Source organism: Typopeltis vanoorti, chromosome 17 (assembly GCF_054136105.1).
Source record: "Typopeltis vanoorti isolate ZY-2024b chromosome 17, IOZ_Tvanoo_1.0, whole genome shotgun sequence".
NCBI classification, from domain to species: domain Eukaryota; kingdom Metazoa; phylum Arthropoda; class Arachnida; order Uropygi; family Thelyphonidae; genus Typopeltis; species Typopeltis vanoorti.
In genome coordinates, this window is record NC_143565.1 from 27965580 (window position 1) to 27988100 (window position 22521).

At 35.1% G+C, this 22521-nt stretch overlaps 1 protein-coding gene across 1 annotated transcript in view; it reads right to left on the bottom strand.

Annotated features, from left to right (window-relative positions):
* Window positions 1–6975, bottom strand: part of Prp8 (pre-mRNA processing factor 8) — a 411861-nt gene extending 404886 nt beyond the window's left edge. Inside the window, exon 1 of the mRNA XM_090407427.1 lies at window positions 6851–6975. The gene's annotated coding sequence lies outside the window, so the exon portion shown is untranslated. The remainder of the gene's footprint in view (window positions 1–6850) is intronic.
* Between the last annotated feature and the right edge of the window lie 15546 nt (window positions 6976–22521).

Genomic DNA, 22521 nt, shown 5'->3' on the forward strand with positions numbered 1-22521 from the left:
GGAAAGCGATACAACACCAATGAAAACGTTCAAGCAGCAGTAACCATGACCCTCAACAATATCCCAACAACCAATATAAAAAAACTCATTTAACGAATTAACTGACCGTGCCAAATGCTGTATCAAAACTGAGGGAGAGTATATTGATTGAAATAAATGATTTGAATAATTATAATTGGCTTGTCAAAAATTGGGTTTCTTTTTGGACAGAGAGTGTACATATATATATATATTTTTATATCAAGAAAGTCTTTAGTACAATACCACAGTGCATTACAATAGACAAATTCTTGTTTTAATCTTACATCCAAGTGTAAGCAAACAAATTTTGCTCACGAAGTATCTTCACAACCAGACAACTTGCATATAGAGTCTGTTAGCTTCACATAAATTGCTTCAGTTTCCCATAATGCAATGCACATCTTTTCAGATAGGTGTATTGCTATGCATTATGAAAAGGGTCACTAACCAGAATAATTCTGACCTTTACTAAGGTTACCCCAGTGAGAGATAGACCCAGGAAGATACTGAGATTAAGTCAATGCAAGTAATCTTTTCTACATATGAAGGGATAGTTTAGAAAGTTTTTTCTACTACATAAATTTTAGGTTTAATAGGTTTTTGGTGGTCCTTGTAATGGTGTGAGGTGCTAAACTTTGTCTAGTTTATGCTTAAATCTGGCCATGCATACAGATTATACAAATGTAGTACAGACTAGGAAATTCAAGGTATCACCCTAGAATTTGAATGAACTAGATAACAGAGCCAAGACTGAAAGCCAATTGGTTGAAGTTCAATTGTTTTTCACTCATTGACCAAGCAGAAAAGCTTTCTACAAGTACTGCACACAGCATCAACTGGCATTTCTTGAGCAAGTACATCAATTTAAAGAACAATTGAACTTCAACCAACTGGCTTTCAATCTTGGCTCTATCATCTAGTGCATTCAAATTCTAGGATGATACCTTGAATTTCCTAGTCTGTACTACATTTGTATAATCTGTATGCATGGCCAGATTTAAGCATAAGCTAGACAAAGTTTAGCACCTCACATCATTACAAGGACCTCTAAAAACCTATTAAACCTAAAATTTATGCAGTAGTGAGGGGCCTATGGAAAGTTATAGCTTAGGGACCACAGCAACCTTAATCCCAGTATATATATATATATATATATCATTTTCATGATGATATAGACAGTAGTGACTAATTATTCAGAACACACATTAAAACTTTGCATTTCTTGCAAAGTTTTAATTTTAAGGAAAAATTAAAACTTTGCAAGAAAGTAAGTAAAAAAATTAAACTTTATCTAATAATTTATACATGCTCCTCTGTATTCCTAATAAGTTCATTAATTTGCTTTTGCATGGACTGAAACCAACGTAGCACACAATTTTCATAATTCTGAATCTTGAAACCATACTTTTATAATGGATTGTATTAAGTTATCCTTTGTATCACTATTTAATTTTCCAAGTCACTATGGCCCACAAATTTTCTATTGGGTTAATGTCAGGAGAGTTACCTAGCAACTGAAGCAATTGGATGTAGTGATTTTTTTTAGGAACTCTTTCACTTTTTTTTTCAAGTGTGGCATGGAGTAAGATGTCGAAAAATAACTTCTTTGTCTTTCTGGATCTGTGGGACCATTCTTTTCTCTAAAATTTTCATGTATTGGTCATTTTTCATCATACTATGAACAGGCACAAGTGATCCTGGACATATGTAAAACTATCATATGTAAAACAACTGCAGAACATCTTTTTAGCTGGGTGTTTAGGACCTTGTTGAAGGTGTGCAAGAGAAGTCATCTGGACTGCTTATTTGTGAACATAGGATCCTCACTCTTCTTGGACAAAGAAATGGCTCTAATCTGAGAATATGACCTCCTTCCACTTCCCAACAGTCCAATTTGGTGCACTTTTGGTAACTGGAGCCTCTTTTTCTGCTAGTCTTCATCAACAGTTGTTTCGTGTTTGGTCAGTGGACAGTCCACCCTGCTTCCAACAATCTTAAATGGACTGCCATGTAAGAAACATTAATCCCACTAGCTGCCAAGTCGATTTAAGTCCACAGCAATCTTGGATTCATTTTGCTTTTCCTAACTAGTAAACAATCTTAAGTATAATTTTCCATTTCTGTCAGGAGAAAAGGTACCTGTCCATATAAGCTTCTTTAAAATCCCATTAACAGTACCCAAACCAACAGCACACTCAAATGCAATTTGTCTTTGAGTCATAGATGTGTGCGCTGAGAAAGAGTACATATTTTTGAATGCTTTCTTGGAGATGTATCTATTTAATAGCTACAAAAAAATGAATAAAACCCAACAAATGTCAACTTGTTTACACTATTAAAAAATGCACAACACTATTAATAAACATCCTAGAGACAGTTAAAGCACGTAGCAGTCGACCAAAATAGTGAACTCAAACCAAACCCAAAACTATTGTGAACAGAAACAAAAACCAAGCTAAAACCAAAAACTTGACAAAAATTCGGCTTGTTCAGATTAATTTGTTCGTTATTGTGTGTGTATATATGTTAACATATATATATATGTGTGTGTGTGTGTGTGTGTATATGTTAACATATATATATGTGTGTGTGTATGTTAACACATATATATATATATATATGTGTGTGTGTGTGTGTGTGTGTGTGTGTGTGTGTGTGTGTGTGTGTGTGTGTGTGTGTGTGTGTGTGTGTTAACCGAGTTAATGATCATTCTTTCATATATATATATATATATATATATATCAGTGTCATTGCATGCCCATTTTGGTTGAGTGTGCTTTCATGGCTTATGCAACATGCGCTACAAAATTCATGTCAATTTGACCACATTTTTATCAATATATGAAAGCTTTAAGAGTGCATGGAGCATCAGTGCTTATCTTAATTAGTCCAATGCAGTTAATTGTAGGATAATTTTTAATACTTTAATTTATCAATTAATTGTAACCAAATCTGCACACAGTGGGAGACAATGTGTTTAAGATACTGTATATTAGAAAACCATGTGTATTTTGCTGATGCTCAGCTTAACTCCATTATGCGCCTTCTCTCTGGAACTATAAAATCAACCCCAACCTACTGCCTCCAGTGCTAAGCAACATTCTGCCTCCACACATCTGCAGATCCAACTTTCTTCTACATGAATACAGCAAAATCATGGAAATCCAAAATCTTCCAATCCACAAAGACATCCCACCCCTAGAAATAAACAGGCTAAAATCAAGACACCCTCTAATCTTAACAGCAAAAAATCTTGCAGACAAATTTCAATATGAAGGAGAAGTGGAAAGAGTCCTGGTCTTCCATGAATTAGTGGCCCAACACAGATACCTTTGAGTTTTGACCTGCCTCGGAAAACTTGGTCTGTCCTTAACCGAATCCATACCAATCATGGCAGATGTGCAGACAACCTTTACAAATGGATCATGATTGCCTCACCCAGATGCGACAGTGGATCACCCCACCAGACAATTAATCATATTGCAGCAGAATGTGTCCAACGTGCATAGAGTGGAAACCTGTCAGACTTCATCCATGCTACACCAAGTGCAGTTGACTGGATAACCAACCTAGACATTCAATTGTAGCCTATTCTTGGGTGTCTCTTTTATGACTATTATGTCTTATAATTGTACATGTGTCTATTACTATGTCCATATATATTAAGGATTAATATAATGTAACTTTTCATGTGTGAGCCATACACTAAATAAATAATAATGTTAGAAAACAATAATGAAGGAGAATGCTATATTTGGTCGGTATATTTGAATTACTCAAAGGTGTAAAATTTGGAAGAGGATGATGAGGCTTAACTCCTTTGACTACAATACTTTTTCCCATTGTAAATATGGGCAAAAAAGTTATAAATTTATTGAAATTATATATTAAAAACTTGCCTACCAAGTCAGTTTACACTTCGCGCAGGCAAAAGAGATGAAACTCAGAAAACAAAAACAGCAACTCATGACAAATGACAATGTTCAGTTGAATTGGTTGCCACAGTAACCAATCACAGCCTCTAGATGCTATCGTCTCAGAGCTCACCCTGCCTCACCTTCTGAGTGGTTTAAAACTACTAAATGCTAAGAATTTCATCTGCTGCGCCATCTGTACATCTTTTCAAATGGCTCGAAGTTGTATGCATTTTGAACACACACCCGAGCTATTAATGCAAATATGGTCCAATATATACACATCAGAAAGTGTCCTCTTCATGAAGCATTAGTATACTGTGTTTACTTTTAGGAATCACGCAAAGCCTGGAAACAATTGGGGGGGGGGGGGGGGTCTTTAATGGGAATAAATGCAAAAATATGATATCGGTGATACTGCTATTCAATGGATGAGCACCGCATGCCTGGAATATTCACCCTGATATATATATATATATATATATAGTGCTGCAAATGAGAAAATTAGTCTTTGTCTACTCCACAGACAATTTTCTGGATATTAAAATTAAATTAAAATTAGATGTTGGAATAAAATCTGAATTTTAAGAATGATGCACAGTGATAGTGCACTATATAAAATATAAATTGTGTCCCAGAGTCAACGTAGAGATGTGCATGCAGAATGATTTAAATAGCCTGGCAGTATTAGAAAAAAGATATGAGTAACATATTAATCTGGAAAAGTGTATGTGCAGTTTGGGATTACCAGCTTTGTAATACACTGATGGAAATGCATAATTTTCCTCATCAGGAAAACGATGAGGCTACAGTTCTAGGGGTGACTGTGAACAGAGAACTGAAATTCAGATGGCATACTGTGAAAGTGAACAAAGTAACAGGATTACTGGTTACTGAATTTGGAGATAAACAGAAATATGGAAGTTATTATCCCTCTTTACAAGGTTTTGAAACAGTCACATCTGGATTACTGTAGACAAATCGAATCATGTGGGTTTCTTGGGATGAGAAAACAGTGGACAGTATCCACAGGTTAGCAACCAAGATAGTGAGTGATCTGTGGAATGCTTCCTATTAGGAAAGACTGGAGTTTTGTGTGTTGCAAAAGATGACTGAAAGGCATAAAAGAGGAGAAACATAATAGAAATGCCTAAATTACTAAAAATGTTTTACAGGCATGTAGAGAAAATTCTTCAGTATATAACTAAACGGTGGAGAAAAATAAGTATAGAGATGCATCCCTGAAAAGTGGATAAGTATGGTTGGCAAGAGCATCAGGGGATTTTCTGGCTGATTTTTTGGAAAGCAGTAAATGTATGGAATGGATTACCTGGGTCTGCTGAAAGTGTTGTATCAGTGAACAGGTTCAGGGAAATATATGATAGGTAACATGCAAATACAGTTAGTATGGAACTAATTAACCTCTAGACTCCATGGAGATGTTCATGTATTAATACTAATAATAATGCCGTGAATGTCCAATAAGATTTATTGAATGGGCTCTGCATACGTAAAAGTAATTAAGGACCCAATGATGTGCCACAGGCCTCTCAACTTAAGCACCTCCATAGCACAATTAGAAGAACAGTATATTGCACCCTTCGATTGGAAAAGCCTAAGTTCAATTCTCGTCATTAAACGAGCAACCTTTACATGTGCTTTTTATTTGAAGGCAAGTTAATCGATCTCATATGTCTCATATGGAAGTAATAGGGTCCCCCCCCCCCCCCGAAGCATCCTGTGTAAAGGCAAATCGGCCTTCAGAACATGCAATTTACAGACAAAAAAAAAAAAAATACTGTTGATGAGCCGTAGATGTTCTGTGTAATAAAAGAATTAAGTAGTAGGGAAGGTGGTTAGATGAGTGTAGTGGACTGGAGTAGAATGCCCTCCCACAATGAGTTCTTTGACTCCTTAGAAGTGTCATGTAATAATAATAATATTTGGACCACTGATATTTAATTTGTATATTAAATACAGGAATTATGTGAAGGGAAACATTCAATTGTTTACAGATGATGCTAAACTGAAGAAGGAAAATAATAAAGGTAATGTAAATGGAGATGATGCAGGATACTGGTTTTTATGTTTAACATAGCAAAGTATTAGGGTAAGCACTTTTAAATCAAAAGATAACATGATTACTGGTTAATCCTGTTATCTTTTGATTTGATTTGTGTATCTGTATATTATAATGATGAAACAAGACTGCATGATACTGACAAGGCTAGGAAATTACTGGAGAAGATATGGAGGGAAAGTGGCAAAACGATGAGTGTTCCCTATTATGAAATCAAATTAGGTTGAAGGTTTGTCAGTGACTAAGTTTAGTTGATAGACAGAAAAGAGAGGATATCACAGTAACATAAGATAAAGAGGTTTCATGGAGTACATGCTGAAGGAAGAAATGTTTAACTACATGACGGGATGGGGGGGGGGGGGAAACAAGGAATCACACCTGGAATTTGGTTATTAATGTAGCTAGCTTTTTTGACAGTAGTGAATGAGTTGAATGGGGCAAAAGGTAGTCAAGAGTACTTTGGCAGAGTTTAAATAGGCGACAGATTTTGCCGAAAAGGAATAGTCACGATAAATCAGAATACCGGGAGGTTCTAATTCATCACAACTATAGTAATGAAAGTTCTCTTCGTAGTTCGTACTCTTGATCTTCGAAACTTTTAAGAATTCCGAGAATAAAAGTGTTCACCAACTGGTTATAAAGCAATAATGAATGATTATTAGTATGTCTTTTCACAACCTTTAATGCATTATAATAAGTAGTGATTACAACTTCTATCTGAAACTCATTCTTGGATGCTAATTTTTGTAGAAGACACGAATAATTTTTGTACATACAAATTATTTTTAGAAAAAAAAAAATGATATTTTGCAAGGAAGGCCGAATCATTTCTTACCTTAAAATTGAAACTGCATTTCCTTCACCAAAACAAATACCGTTTTATTTATTTTTATGGCTTAAAAAAAAACTTACAGTACATACACTACACAACCATCGCTCACATATATTATTCACCTAAACTTAACAATCGAATGTAAACGGAGGTTAGCATCAAAGGATTAAAAGGAGAAAAAAAAAAAGCAAATTTATAGTGGGAATAATTAGCCCAACAGAGCCCAACAAAAACATGATGGATTCGAATAGTTAAATAAAAAATATCACAAGAACGATAACAACAATTTTAACTAATGGAATGCATAAATTAACTTACTTTTTTTGGAAAACGATTTAAATATAAGTTTTAAAAACACAGATTATGCTATAATAGTTTTTGACTAATTCGGAACACTGATTAGAAATGAAGAAAAAAGAATTTTAAAAATCTGTAGCCCGTTTTTTTTTTTTTTTTATCATTTAAAGAATATAGTTTCCGAAAAAGTTACTTAGGATTTAAATATTAGTTATTTTATTTAAATTAAGGGGATATTTAATCCCACATTATTTCAAAGCCGAATAAGAAACTCTAAGATAGAAATCAATCAAAGTGTGCTTGGACTCCTCGAACTTTTATAGTTTGCTATATTCGGAATGAAACACTCTTTCATTGATTTCTATCTTATAGTTTTCTTATTCGGCTTTGAAATAATGTGGGATAAAATATCCCTGAATTTAAATAATTTTTACATCGCGGAAGTAAAGCCTATTCGCTCTTTATTTCATTAATTTATTAGTTATTTATTTTATGGCTATTTTGCCTGTTTTTGTTTAGAAGTATCAATTTTTTATGATGTCCCTGACTTTTACTCAATTTTTAGGGAATTATTGATGTTTAAAAGAAATAGATATATGACGAACATAAGGAAGAAATGATTTTGAACATACCCTCGTAGTATCTTCCTAGTTCTCATCTAATTGAATGGCATCTGGCGATATTACTGAATTATGACTGAAAGGAAGGGGAGAATTGGAAATGTGAAGATAGGAATGTGGAAAAATTGCGGGTAAGACACAAGGTATGTGAAATTTAAAACCCGGGTTTTCAGTGTGGACGGTGTGTTCATTGGGAAGAGGGTGAAAGATAGAAATTTTCTTGGAAAAGGAGAAGGATAGAATATGATAAAACAAGATTAGGGGTGGGAGTAACGGAATGTGTGCCGTTTCGACTGTGTGTCGACTTCCAAGCTCGTGGGAAAAGTCCTTTTCCAAAAAAAATTCCAGAAATAATATTTGAAATATTAGTATTATTTGAGGCGAACGAACAAAATCCGAGTAGATAAACAAGATACTTGAAAGCTTTTCTGTTACGAATAAAAGATGGATTTCTATATTGGCGTTTCTTAGTCTTGATTAAGAAACCAACAAATAATATGCCGAAGAAAAAAATTAATTTTAATTAATGTTTTAATACTTTGTATATTCATAGTGGTTTTAGCAAACTCATCATTAAATATTATGGTAGTTGATTTTTTACTGATCTATTATTCAGCAAGAAACACGCACAAAGGCAGGAAAATGAATGTGTCATCCACAGTCTAATTTCAAAGACAATGCTGAAGAGCTATAATATCATACAGCATTATAGCTGTAATTGGTGAACTGAGTGGTGGAGATGGAGAATTATAGAGTAGGTGCCCTCCCTAATGAGACTTTGGCCACCTTGGAGGTATCACATCTTCTTCTTCTTCTGCTGCTGCTGCTACAGCTTTTCTCACTTAAGTGGGGTCACTGTTGATGATGAGTCTCCTCCGCATCCTCCTGCCTTGGGCTATCACCACATCCTCAGGTCTTCCTCCACCAACTCCCTCCATCTCTTCTTTGGCCGACCACGCTTCCTCCTTCCTTGCACATCCATTTGCATGACCATTCTTCCCACATATTCGTCCTCCCTCCTCATCACATGACCAAACAACCTCAACCTTGCCTCCTGTATCTTAGCTCCTAAGTTCATAACTTTCACTGTTCCCCTCACATAGTCATTTCTCAGACGATCCTTTCTGGTCACATCGCACATCCACCTAAGCATTCACATCTCTGCTACTTCCATCCTGCGGATGTTCTTTTTCCTCAGGACCACAGTTTCTATAGCATACGTCATAGCTGGCCTCACTACTGTCCTGTAGATTTTGCCATTCAGATTGATCGGCACCCTCTTATCGCATAACACTCCAAATATCTCCCTCCAGTTCCTTCAACCCGCTTGTATCCAGCATCCCACTTCCTTCTCAGCCCCACCATCTTCTTCCACTGTTGACCCCAAGTATCTAAAGTCCCTCACCTTCCTGATGACATTTCCTTCCAGCTCCAGATCTGTCTCCTGGCCGCCACCCACTGTGCAACACATATACTCTGTCTTACTTCTGCTCAGTCTCATACCCCTCTCTTCCAGTGCTTTTCTCCATCTTTCCAGTTTAGTTCCCGCTTCTTCTCTTGAATCTGCACACAGTAAGATGTCATCTGCATACGACATTGTCCAAGGCGCATCTTCTCTTACCTCCTCCGTCACCACCTCCATCACAATATTATACAGAAACGGACTTAATGTTGACTCTTGATGCAAGCCAACTGTTACTTGAAAACTTTCTGTCAGTCCCAGACAGGTCCGAACACTTGTCTTCAGATTTCTGCACATCTCCCACACAAACCTGACATATTTCTCCGGAACCTTCTTCTCTCACAGACACCTCCAGACTTCTTGCCTTGACACTCTATCGTATGCTTTCTCCAGATCAATAAATGCCAGATGTACCTCCTGTTGTTTCTCTCGAAACGTTTCCATCATGTGCCATAACCCAAAGATAGCATCTGTTGTTGATCTACCTCACATGGAGCCAAATTGTTCCTTTGCAATCTCCGCCTCATTCCTCAATCTTATTAATAATAATAACATTCATAAACAAAATGACACTACAACAACAGGAATAAAGATAACATAAAATCTGAAGATAACGACGACTTTGAATGTCAAAAGTAATTACTTTAAAAAAGGTATTGGTAAGTAGCAATTAATAGCATCAGTAGAAGAGGTACAGGTGGAAAGCAATGAGCAACATAAAAAATATTCTGAATACATTACTGACATCAGCAAGAATTTAACAGGTGATAAAGAACTGTTTGGTAACAACTCATAGAAGGCAAGGTAATGTGGTATACAACTGATATGCAGCACTTAAAAAACGTTCAGAACTGGTTGTGATTTAGGGTATGTGAAAATGACTAACAGTTCAATGTTAATAAATGCAACACAATGTACTTTAGTGTAATCAGATAGCCAATGTTATATATTATTGATGAGATTATGATAGAAGTAACTTATCAGGCAAGGAATCTTGGAGTTTTACCAGATAGGAAGTTGCCGTTCACAGACCATATAGCAAAGAATACAAAATCACTTCTACAGATAATCGAATACTGAATTGGCCTAAATATATAACGATAAGGAAACCATTTTGCTTCGCCTGTGAGACTGCACTTGACCTAATATATGAAGGTCTGGTCTCCATCTTTCTGTGGCGATGCTGAAAGGGATGAACGAGTGAAAAGGAGGGTGCTAAATATGAAATCAGGACTGCTAAATATTGCTCATGAATATAGTTTGAGAATATGTGGCTTAAGGACTTTATCAAGCAAGAGAAGGAATGTTGATAGGATTGAGCTTAAAAAGAAGGGGTAACAGAGTATATAAATATATCTATTATTTGTTATTTGTGACATCTTTGTGGGGTCTGAAGACTCATCGCCGGAGGGCAACTACTGTAAAACTCTTCGTCGCCACTAATACACAGAACCTCTACTAACAATCACCTACATCAACGCCATCTACTGCCAACAATCACCAGAGCTAGTATTTCTGTCTATAAATTGTGTGTTCTGAAGGACCGATATGCTGAATTTCATTTTAAGGAGGGGAAGAAGAGAATAAGAGGGCATCCATTGAGACAATGATTAAATTAAGTCAAAAAAATACTAATTTTAGTTTTTTCTCATAGTGTGGTGCGTGATTAATCGACAAAACAGCTGATTTTCGTTGTAGCCAATTTCTGTCTTAAACCCTAATTTACAACATCCAATAAGAATATATACAAATCCCTGTTAATCCAAACTCTCGTACGAAAGGCATTAATATGGAGTTGGACAGAACATTATGCAACAGTCATTAATCTTCAGGGAAGGCATACCCTGGGACACTGGTAGGCTGCTGCAGTCATTCCTCTCCGTTCATCCGAAACAGCAATGGTGATGTCGTTATGGGTGTCATATGATTCGGCCTAGTTCGCAACTGGCGCTCCAATTCAATCCCTCACCCTTCCATAGGTACAGATCAGTGATATGTGCAGGTAAGTCAAGTTTTTCAGCACCATCTGTCAAATCAAGGCTTCATTGTATGAAGTTCATATGGTGCAAAATTGGATTTTAGAAGAAAGTGTGGAAAGAATGTGGATAATGTAATAAGGCAGTGGTGTCGCGTGCCCATTAAGTTGGATATACTGTCGTGTGGGTTATGCAACCCGTGCTACAAATTTCACATCAATTTGATCATTCACAGAAAATTTTCCACAGACGTCCACAGAAAAGTTTCAAGGGGGGGGGGGGCAAATCTTGGAGACAAATTATTACATTAATACGTTTTTATAATAATTGATTTAATTAAATAATTATATCAATAAACGTCATTTAGCATATATGATGTAATTATTTGTAGATGTAAACTATAAATACATTATTTTCATTTTACATCGATTTTAATGATCTTTAATTCTTGTGGAAAAATATTCAGAATTAATGTAGTTTTTAGCACAATTTCATATATAAAAAAAATTGACGAGCATATTTTATTAAAATCAACTAATTAATTAACCCCAAAATCCTAAATTAAATTATTTCAGTTTAAAAGCAAAAAATCATAAAACTAACAAATAAAATATAACAAATTACATACACTTACCTTTTAAAAATGTATTTTTCTGTTTAAATTTGTTTCGCTATAAATTTAAAATTCACACTTCACCCAGTGACACACTAGAAACAGAGGGAAAACGAACTGGTCTCTGTTGACAACAGTAATGAACATTTTTTTCCACAAATCACAAAAAGATGAATCAAAAACAGAAACATGTGTTTTATTGCTGCAATAAAACACGTGTTCTATGGCCACCTCACCGTGGACCAAGACAGGCCAACCGATAATAAAATTTTAAGACAGACAAAGTATCCCAGGGTCGAGTAGTAACATATCTTAATCACTTTTACGATTATAATTTGTGAAATTTTTTTACTCGATTCCGGAGGAGAATTCCCCATTCTCCCTCCTCTGCAGATGCCCATGACTAAGCAATTGCATTTTTTATTGATGTATGAAAGTTTTGAGAGTGCATAGCGTATCAGCGCTTATCTTAATTGGTCTAATTCAATTAATTGCAGGATAACTTTGAATACTTCTGCACAGAGAGGTGGAACAATCTGTTTGTTTTAGAATTTATTAGAAAACAACAATGAAGGTGAATGTTATATTTGGTTGGTATATTTGAAATACTCAAAGATGAAAATATATGAACCATCATTTATAAGACATGGTAGAATAGGAAAAAATAAATGTGAGTAGAAACACTTTCATTAATGGTAAACGAATTATTAATAATTATCATCAGAGCCGGCCCTAGGGTCTTTGCCGCCCACATGCAATGTCTATCTAAACGCCCCTGTAACGATCCCGGCTTGTGTGGTTCTTTTACGATAACAAAAATGTAAATTATATGAAATTTCTTAAATAAATTTTGACAGAACAGCCACACGTTGGTCCGCTAAATGTAACGAACCGCGAGTGTTGACTGAACAGGATAATCGTTAAAAACCCGAATATTCAAAAAATTCTCAAAAGTTAAAGCAAATGTTGATAAAGCCACCTCACTTTAATCGGTGAATATAATGATATATGGATTATAACCTTCTCGCCGACACCCGAATCCCTAACAAAATTGAAATGAATTTTAATTAAAGTTAAAATTTATTTGAACTAAAGTTTTAAAAATTCTTGCATTTTACAAGTTACTAAATTCTTAGTAACTTGTAAATATTTTTTAATAATTTTTATAAGTGGAACTATCTTTTAGGAAAATAAAAGAAACTCAAGATAGATGAGAAAATATGAAAAGAATTCAGAAATAATTAGAACATTTAATATAAGTATTCAAAAATTAACATGTTTACAGAATAAAAAAAAAAATCAGCTATCGCCTTTTTATTCCCGTATACGGGAGTAGGCGAGGCCATTTAGCCTTATCTAACTTTTTGGAGACTGAGTGGGCAGATCAATCTCCACTGGTACCAATCAGAGATAGATGGCCCAAGGCTATCACTAATTAAGCGGTACTCAGTGAAGAGAGACGGCTCAAATGTGCCGCCATCTCGTGGTCCCTAACCCTAACACAATATATTTAATGTCTGAAATAATGTGGGTTCTACGGTCGATTTTCTTGGGTTTACAGGACGAAAAACCCGAGTTTCCGGGAGGAAAAACCCGTTGCCCGTGCCAGAGATCAACTAACTCGGGAACCGGTCGAAAAAAGGCTTAGAAAAATTTCCTCTAGTCGCCGACTAGACTCGAAACCAAGTCTTCCTTCTTGCGGCCAAGCGCCGTGGTATGCAAACGCCACATCCACTGAGCTACACAGTAACAGAAAATAAATTAAATAAAAATTTTTAATTAAAATTTTAGGGTTTTTGATTGCAGTTTCATAAAATTAGAAGTAATGGTCTTTACGTCTAATTCCGCACATACATCATTTTCAATAGCTATTGACACCTAACTAACAAGCCTTTTTTGTGACATACTTCTTCTTAAGTGGGTTATAAATTAAAACCTACTTTTAATCAATTTCAACTTGGAAAAGGAACGTACACCGCTCGCTACACTAACAGGTAAGGTTAATAGTATTCTTAAAGCAATTGAAAAGTTAGGGAAAGATAAATTATTGGACAAAATAAAATTAAGAATTTCGAAAGGGTTTTGAATATTTAATTTATCCTTCCGAAAAATATCCCGTAAAGTACATAACCCGTCATATAGTTCTATTGCATTTATCTTTACTGTCGCCGTCCTTCAAAGGAATCTCTAAATCGTCATAATTTTTTCTTAAATCTTCTTTATTAATTTGTAGTAATCGACACAAAAAATTGAAATTATCATAATATGTTTTAGAGAGCCTGTGTAGCTCAGTGGATGTGGCGTTTGCACACCACCGCGCTAGGCCGCACGAAGGAAGTCTTGGTTTCGAGTCTAGTCGGCGACTAGAGGAAATTTTTCTAAGCCTTTTTTCGACCGGTTCCCGAGTTAGTCGATCTCTGGCACGGGCAAGCAGGTTTTTCCTCCCGGAAACTCGGGTTTTTCGTCCTGTAAACTCAAGAAAATCGACCGTAGAACCCACAGTATTTCAGACATTAAATATATTGTGTTAGGGTTAGAGACCACGAGATGGCGGCACATTTGAGCCGTCTCTCTTCACTGCGTACCGCTTAATTAGTGATAGCCTTGGGCCATCTGTCTCTGATTGGGTACCAGTGGAGATTGAACTGCCCACTCAGTCTCCAAAAGTTAGATAGGGCTAAATGGCCTCGCCTACTCCCGTATATACGGGAATAAAAAAAGGCGTTAGCTGATTTTAATATGTTTTAGTTGTTCTAAACGTTCTGTTAACGAACACATTGCAACGTCTAGAAGTGTATAAAACGTTTCGTCATGATACTTGCAGTCAAATTGCCGTGTCTTCTTTCGTCGTCGGACTTCCGTACCAGTCTTAAATTCTTGTTCTCCGTTCATCTCTTCACTCAGTAATTTTGCCGTTTTAGAACTTCTTTAAAATTTGTATATGATCGATACTCTTGTAAGAATATTTTTAAGTTTTCGATAGATTCTAAAGCAATTGTAATGTTCATATTTTTGTCTTGAAGCATTTTACTCACAGGGTTTATTCTGTTAAGTAAATCATGCCGAGTTATAAGAGAGCAAATAAATTTGTAGTTCTTTATTTTAGCACATAATGTTTGCGCTTCGTGCTGAATTTCTTTATTAAAATCTTCATTATTTAAAATTTCAAAAAGTGCATCATAAATTTCTCCTAACAATTGTATCTACATTCACTTTGGCTGCATCGTTAATGATTAAATTTAGAGTATGAGCAGCACATGGCACGTAAAAAGCTCGAGGATTTTTGTTTAAAAGCAAATTTTGGAGCCCATATTTTATCCCATTCATATTTGCCCCATTGCCATACCCTTGACCTCGCATGTCGTCAATGGGAATGCTCCATTTTTCCAATCGTTCCATTATTGTTGCACATAAACCACGTCCTGTGGAATCTGATATATCTGCAAAACCTAAAAAGTTTTCCCTGATCTTAACAATTCCATTGTCACAGGAAAACAAAACGAATAATAATGGTCATTTGTTCTGTTTTACATACATCAGGTGTGCAGTCTAAACTTATGTAATAATATTTAGATTTTCGAATTGATAATAAAATTGTATCCCTGATTGAGTTATTTAAAGTTTCCAATATTTCATTTTGACTATCTTTACTCAAATAGTGTGCTGTATTGTTTCGTTGTAGGGTCGTTTCAACATGATCTTCCATAACGGGATCAAACTTTACAAACAGTTCGACTAATTTAGCAGGGTTTTTTCTCCCGGAAACTCGGGTTTTTCATCCCGCATACATACAAATCGGCCCTTCAGAACACACGCAATTTACAGACAAAAATTACTAGTTGTGGTGGTGTTGGAGGTGGGCGGTAGATGGCGTTGATTCGTAGTAGAGGTAAGGTGTAGAGATAGTTGAAGATGTCCTCCCGCGATGAGTCTTCGGACTCCTTGGAGGTATCAGAATAATAATAATAATAATAATAATAATAATTTTAAAAAATTGCCCTTATTCCTTTTACATAATTTATCAGATGATCCGCGAAAAGTTAAATTTTGGCTACCAAGGAATGAATTTTATAATTTCAATCAATCGTTCTAAAACACTCGTTCAATGTTTCTTTTCCACTGAGTATCTCATTCAATAGTAGTTTTTTTTTTTTAAATTTTTATCAACTTCCTTCCATTTTAAGAAATTTTTCATGTGAGTTAAACTAGTCTCATGTATATGCAAAGTTCTACTTACATTTCTTCAATCGTTATAGACTTCTACAAGACTACTTGATTCGGTAGGTGCTAAAGGTTTGCAACAAAAGCAAAAAACATAATTTAAAGTTTGAATAAACGAGCCATATTTTTGGCACGCGGTCACCGTTTTCCATTATTCTATTATAATACGTGTCGCCAAATTTATGACCATATGTATCTCTGGGATATATTATATTTTTTTTTTAACAGGCCCCATTTCAATTAAAACAACTCGTAATTTTTCATCAATATTTCCCCATTCACCTGGATCTTCTAAATTTACAGAGACCAGCAATGTGTTAGTTTCGTGGTCAACTACAACTAAATCTTCTCCTAACTATTTTTCACTTAAATCATGCATCTTGTTATCTTGTTCAATAGTTGCAATAGTACTTTCATGCAAACTGGATGATGTACACGGTTCTTCAACTCGAATTTCTGATGTATCAAGTTAGTTATAATCTGCTTCAGAATATTTTAATATTTTAACAAATTTATTAAGAGCCCCAATTTGTTTCTTAACATCTGCTTCTTTCGCAGCATGACGCTTACGATTTTGTCCACCGGATAACTTTTTTTTTAATTTTTGATTCCATTTCTATTTTATACCCACAAGAAATTATTATACAACATGACACAGAGACGAAATAATAGTCCGCACTGCGCTACTGTCAGTAGCCTACTGAGATGCGTACCATATGACTGGTTAACTAGCAAAAATGTTTTCTACGAAAATTCATTTCTGCATATAAAAAGCGTTCACCATTTCACTTTAGATAGATTGCAGTAGACACAACATTCTGCAGGCAAGCATTTAGCTCTCGTTGCAAAATTGTAAACAGCCGGCTGATTAAAGAGGCGGCAATATACAATTTTTTTAAATTTTTATTCGGTGTATCCGGCCAATATTTATTTTAATATTGATCCTTCTAAGATTTTTTTGTTTTCATGATAAAAATTTTGTTTCTTAAAAATGAACTTATGAACGGTGCCCGCATACTTTGCATGCCCGCTTCCCCCGGTCCTAATTATCATTTGTGATAGGTGTGTGTGTGTCCTATAAGTTGCTAGGTAGAGCGAATATCACGATTCTATAGTCTAAACATGAATAAATGAATTTTTGATGGCATAATTAAAAAAAAAAACTTATGAAGAGAGAGAGAGAGAGAGATTATTGTAGGAATAAATATGGTCGGATGGAGCAGCATATCATCTCATAAAATTTCTGGCATATATTATGTGTATTTCTCTGGTTTGTGTATATTTCGCTCCGTTTTCCAAGAATTTTATTTTGTTTCCTGAGACACATTGTGCATAACATCCCATCATTATCGGAATTATCTACACTTTCAGGAATCCTACAATCATCATTTTTTTAATTTTTTTAGTATCAGCTGTTCTTCTGACTTATCGATCTCACACATGCTGGCATTTTGTTGTAGATCAACAACTTCTTATAATACACAGAATACTCATTTTTATTCAGGAAGAGAGAATTTTTAATGTCTATTGTTTCCGAAGACTAGAATAAAAATGTCTCTATATCATTAAAAAACTTTGCAACATCAACACATGCTATACTGCACAAGCAAAAGAAAAAACAATTAGCATTTTTCGCCTAACATCCAATTCCAAATCTTCAGTTCCAGAAAACATGTGTAACAGCTGTTGGTAATAAGCCATCAGATACAGAAAGCACTGAACTGATGACAAGTGACAACATTCTATTGGATTAGTTGACACAATAACTAATCTCAGCCGCTAGGTGCTGGGTGAGCTCAAAATGTTAGCTCATCCAGCTCTGCCTTCTTAGCGGTTTAAAAATACTAAAACGCTAAGAATTTGGCCCCCAGCGCCCTCTTTACATATTTTCGAAGGGCTCAAAGGTGTGTGCATTTTGAAAGCATACCAGGGCTATTATCGCAAATGTGACGCAATGTTTACGCATCGAAAGTACCCTCTTCATGAAGCAGTAATGCTTTATTACCCTCGTGAAGAGGAGAATGAAACATTAGTATATTGTGTTCAATTTTAGGAATCGCACGAAGTCTGCAAACAATTGTGGGGGTCTTTAACGGGAATAAATGCAAAAATATAATATCAGTGATACTGATATTTCATGGATGAGCACCGCACACATTGTACACCCAGAATATTCGCTCCTGGTAATAGGTATAGTTGATGAAATGAAAAGTTCAGAGGAATCAAGTAGCATGAGAAGTGAAGTTAGTGTTTAGAATTATCCAGCAAAAGAAGGGTAACAGTTAAGATTGTGAGCATATGGCCTAAATATGACAATGTAGAATGGAGATTAACAGCAATGATGAATGATATGACATGACACCAAGAATGTGTCAAAAGTCAGGTCAGGTCTTTAATATGTGTATACTTGCAGTGATATAAAAGTTCAAAGCATTCCATGCCCGTGCGAGTAAGAGAAACACACATACATACAAAGAGAACACCCTTTTTAATATGACAGGACACACGAATTTGAAGAGACTGTTCTCTTGAAAGTAGTAAAACATTGAAATAGTTTTGCCAGCAGTTACATTGCAGAGACGACATCTTGGAGAATTTCTCTTCATCCACTGGATGAAGAGAAATTCTATGACATATTCATACAACAATCAGAGGGGGGACAGTCAGTAAGAATTGCAAGCATTGTAGTAGGTTTAAAAATCTATTATACAATGTACTGTATACTAATGGCAGAAACATTCTGAACAAGAGGGTGCAATTCTTGGGATTATTCAGTTCGTCTTGACAAAAAGAAAGTTATATAAGTGAGGCGTCGCTTACAGATAATTTGATATTGAGATAGAATGTAACAAGTATAGTATTTTCAGATAAGGAGAACTGAGTGGAGGAGGGTGTTGGTAATTCAAGCAGATGATATGCAGACAAAAAATAGCAGATGAATATTAGGTCTGGAATACATTTGAGGCCAACAGAATTAAATATACACTTGGCTATTATAGAGAGAGAAAATGCAAAGGTTCGTGTGCAATGGCTAATATGATCAAAGACTGCAGGGTAGGTAATTATTATGGAAGATTTTAAATAGAAGATTGGAAAGAAGGATGCAAACATGGATGGAAAGAAATGGAATTTTTTCAGAGAGTAAGAAATAAAATCTTGAGAGAGCATGGATTTAAAGACGTGTATGGTAGGGATTGTGAATACTAGATCTTGTGACTACTTCTAAGTATTTGTCTGTAACAGATATGACTACTTCATCAATCAGTGAAAGCACTTCCAGGATCTGGACCCAAAACATGGCTAAATGAAAGGATTTCTTGGTGAAGAAGTATTATATGAAGACTTATATACCAACTAATTATGACAAACCTAGAATACAGGTAGAAACACTGCTATGGGATGCTAAACTGCAAGGGAAGAAAGCTGGTAATGTTTGGTAAATGGTTAAATGGTCATTGATGGAAGAAACATCGGAGTGCACTTCTAGAATTAGGAGGATAAATACAGTAGGAATTAAATAAATAAATAATATTACTAATATAATTAGTGATAGCCTTGGGCCAGCTATCTCTGATTGGCTACTAATGGAGATTGAACTGCCCACTCAGTCTTCAAAAGTTAGATAGGGCTAAAACGGCCTCGCCTATTCCCTATACGGGAATAAAAAGGAGTTAGCTGATTTTTTTCTAATATCAGGAAAGGTTTGTGGAAGGATTTTAAGAAAATAGGTAAAGAGCCAGTTCATGAGAAGGATGAAGACAAGTCAGGAAGGCAAAAGAAAGCACAAGAAGAAATTTTTAATGAATTACTTCTCGTACTTTTAGTTTTTCTTCATCAAATAAAAAAAATCAGCTAACGCCCTTTTATTCCCGTATACGGGGAGTAGGCGAGGCCATTACATTCATAAAATACTTGAATATTTAGTTTGTGAAAAATAAGAGAAAGAATCAATGAAGATAAATAATTTTAATTTTTCTGCGCGAGTGAACGAAGATGTTATTTTCAGTTGCTGAATAACTATCTTGCAAACTTTCGTCATCCAGGTGGAGGTGAAAATATATTAAATGATGAGAAAATGACTGATGTGGAAACAGAGTGGCAGTATTAATGCTTAGGTTATTACACTTTAACTCAAGCTATTGGCAAGCATGGGATATTAGATTGCGTTTTGTGTACACGAGGGCGGTCAGAAAAGTTATCGGCCTCGACCATACACGGCAACATTATCGAGAATATTTTTCTTTCTTAGTTGGCACATCTGTCATAAGCATTCTTGTGAAATTTCAAGTCATTCTATCAAGTAGTTTGTTTTATACAGCTGTCTGAAGCAAACGCGTTGTCTGTATCCCTTGAAATGGATAAAATTGGGTATCGTGCAGTTATAAACTTCTTCGTAAAAGAAGATTTAACGCCAAAAGACATTCATTCGAAGTTAATAAATGTTTATGTGCACTCTTCCCCTTCGTTTTCCACAATCAAAAAATTGGCTGCCGAGTTTAAACGTGGCCGTAGAATCCTTGAAGTTGATCGACGTGAAAGACGTCCAAAAAGTGTAATAATACTTTTTGGACGTCTTGTTACATTGATCATTGATCGATGTAATTATTGATCAAAGGGAATTCAAAATCTTGTATTTCTACTTACTACTCTGCGAGGGATGAAATAAAACATAGAATATAATATATTTGTATTATTTATAGAACGCTATCTTGTGATAACACTCATTGAGGAGGTCAAGTTCTCTGAAAGAGACAATACACATGATACTTAAGCACGAATACACAGGGTGTCATATAATTCTGCCCGGTTTTTAACGGATTCCATTAATTCGCTCATTCGCACCCGTATAATATCAAGAGTATCTTTTTTAAGTTACACTGAGCACTAAATGATTCTTCCTAATTCAGGAACAGATTCTTCTCACTATTTAAAACTCTCATTTTCTGTTTTATTTAATCTATGCATATACAGTTTCAACTACCATATGATCTCTAATCCTGATTTTTTTTATATTATTATTAACCCATGATATTATTACGCGAGATCATATAGGTTCTATTCATATATTTTATAAAGCAAATTTTCTGGGTTGTTAATAAGTTCATATTTAGAAATATTCATACAATTTAGTAAATGCCGTGATGCTTCCTCGATGTTACAGATTTTGGAGATGAAGTGGACTTTTATGCCATTAGTAAACTTGATTGGTCTTCACGCGAGAGAGATGATGGTAGCCATAGCGATTAAATGTGAACTTGATGGTAGCTGCTGGTTTTTATGCTGAATATCACTAGTGAGCCATGTCCTGGAGAATCATTCTTTAAAGTTTTCTTTTTGAGTAGTTTTGAAATTATGAAAATCTGTGTTTTCACTTGATTAGCAGTTTTTATTTGATACTTCATCTGCAGTTCATTTTCCTTTAATCCCATATTGGATGGAATCCATTGAGACTTTTTTTGGAAACTTTATGTAGTTCTTTTTTTTTTCTTTTTTTTATGTCTCTAGGTATTTCTTGATGGCTAGTGTAGTAGTGTTTAATAGCTTGAGGAGCTGATAATGCGAAAAATATAAAAATTCAATTGGGGTTTGTTTATCCAAATATTGATGTGCTGTGTTAATGGCTATTAATTCTGCATGGTATGATTTGCATCCTATTACAGATGGTTCTTTTTAGTTCTATATTTTGAGAGCTATAGATAAGTATGCCACTCCCGGAATTGCCATTTGGATTTGTGGAGCTATCTGTATTAATCTTTATTGAGTCAGGTCCATATTTTATTATTTTTGAAACAGCTAATGATCTCAAGATTTTAGGGTTTTCTAGCCTTTTTTTATCTCAGGTTTACTTATTTCAGAATTAATAACTATATTTTTCCTGTCTTTATTTGGAGGAAATGTTGGTTAGTAGGCTAGTTTATTTGGACAATCCAAGGGAATTTTATTTTCCATGATTTCATGCATTATCGATTTTTTCTTTATTCTGTTTGTTGGTTGCCACTTTTTAAAAAGTTCACTTATTCTGTGATGTGCAAGTTTGGCTCTTTTTTCTACAAATTAAGTAAGATTTTCTTGCCACCTAATTTTCAAAGGTACAAGGTTGAATTTGAATTCTGCTATTTTTTCAGCAGTTGTATTTGTGAGTCCATATCTGACTCTATCTGCATTTTCCATAAGTTTTATAAGCGTGTCTGAACTGCTTTGTTATCTCTGCATCCCGATGGCCAAAACATTTTGGGTCGGATAATATAGGTGTATGTGATGTTAATAGCTGGTTTTTTAGTTCTATATTTTGAGTTCTATAGATGACTTGGAATGATTGGTGGAAGGTTTTAGCATCTCTATTCTTCCAGCATCGAATAGAGTTTGTTTTAAAGCATTCGCCGTCAACTGGCAACGATGATATTCGTTCAGAAAAAGATATGGAAAAACCTTTCCTTTAGCTTCCTTTTTTAAATCTCTCTTATTATTCTATGTCATATCGTGCC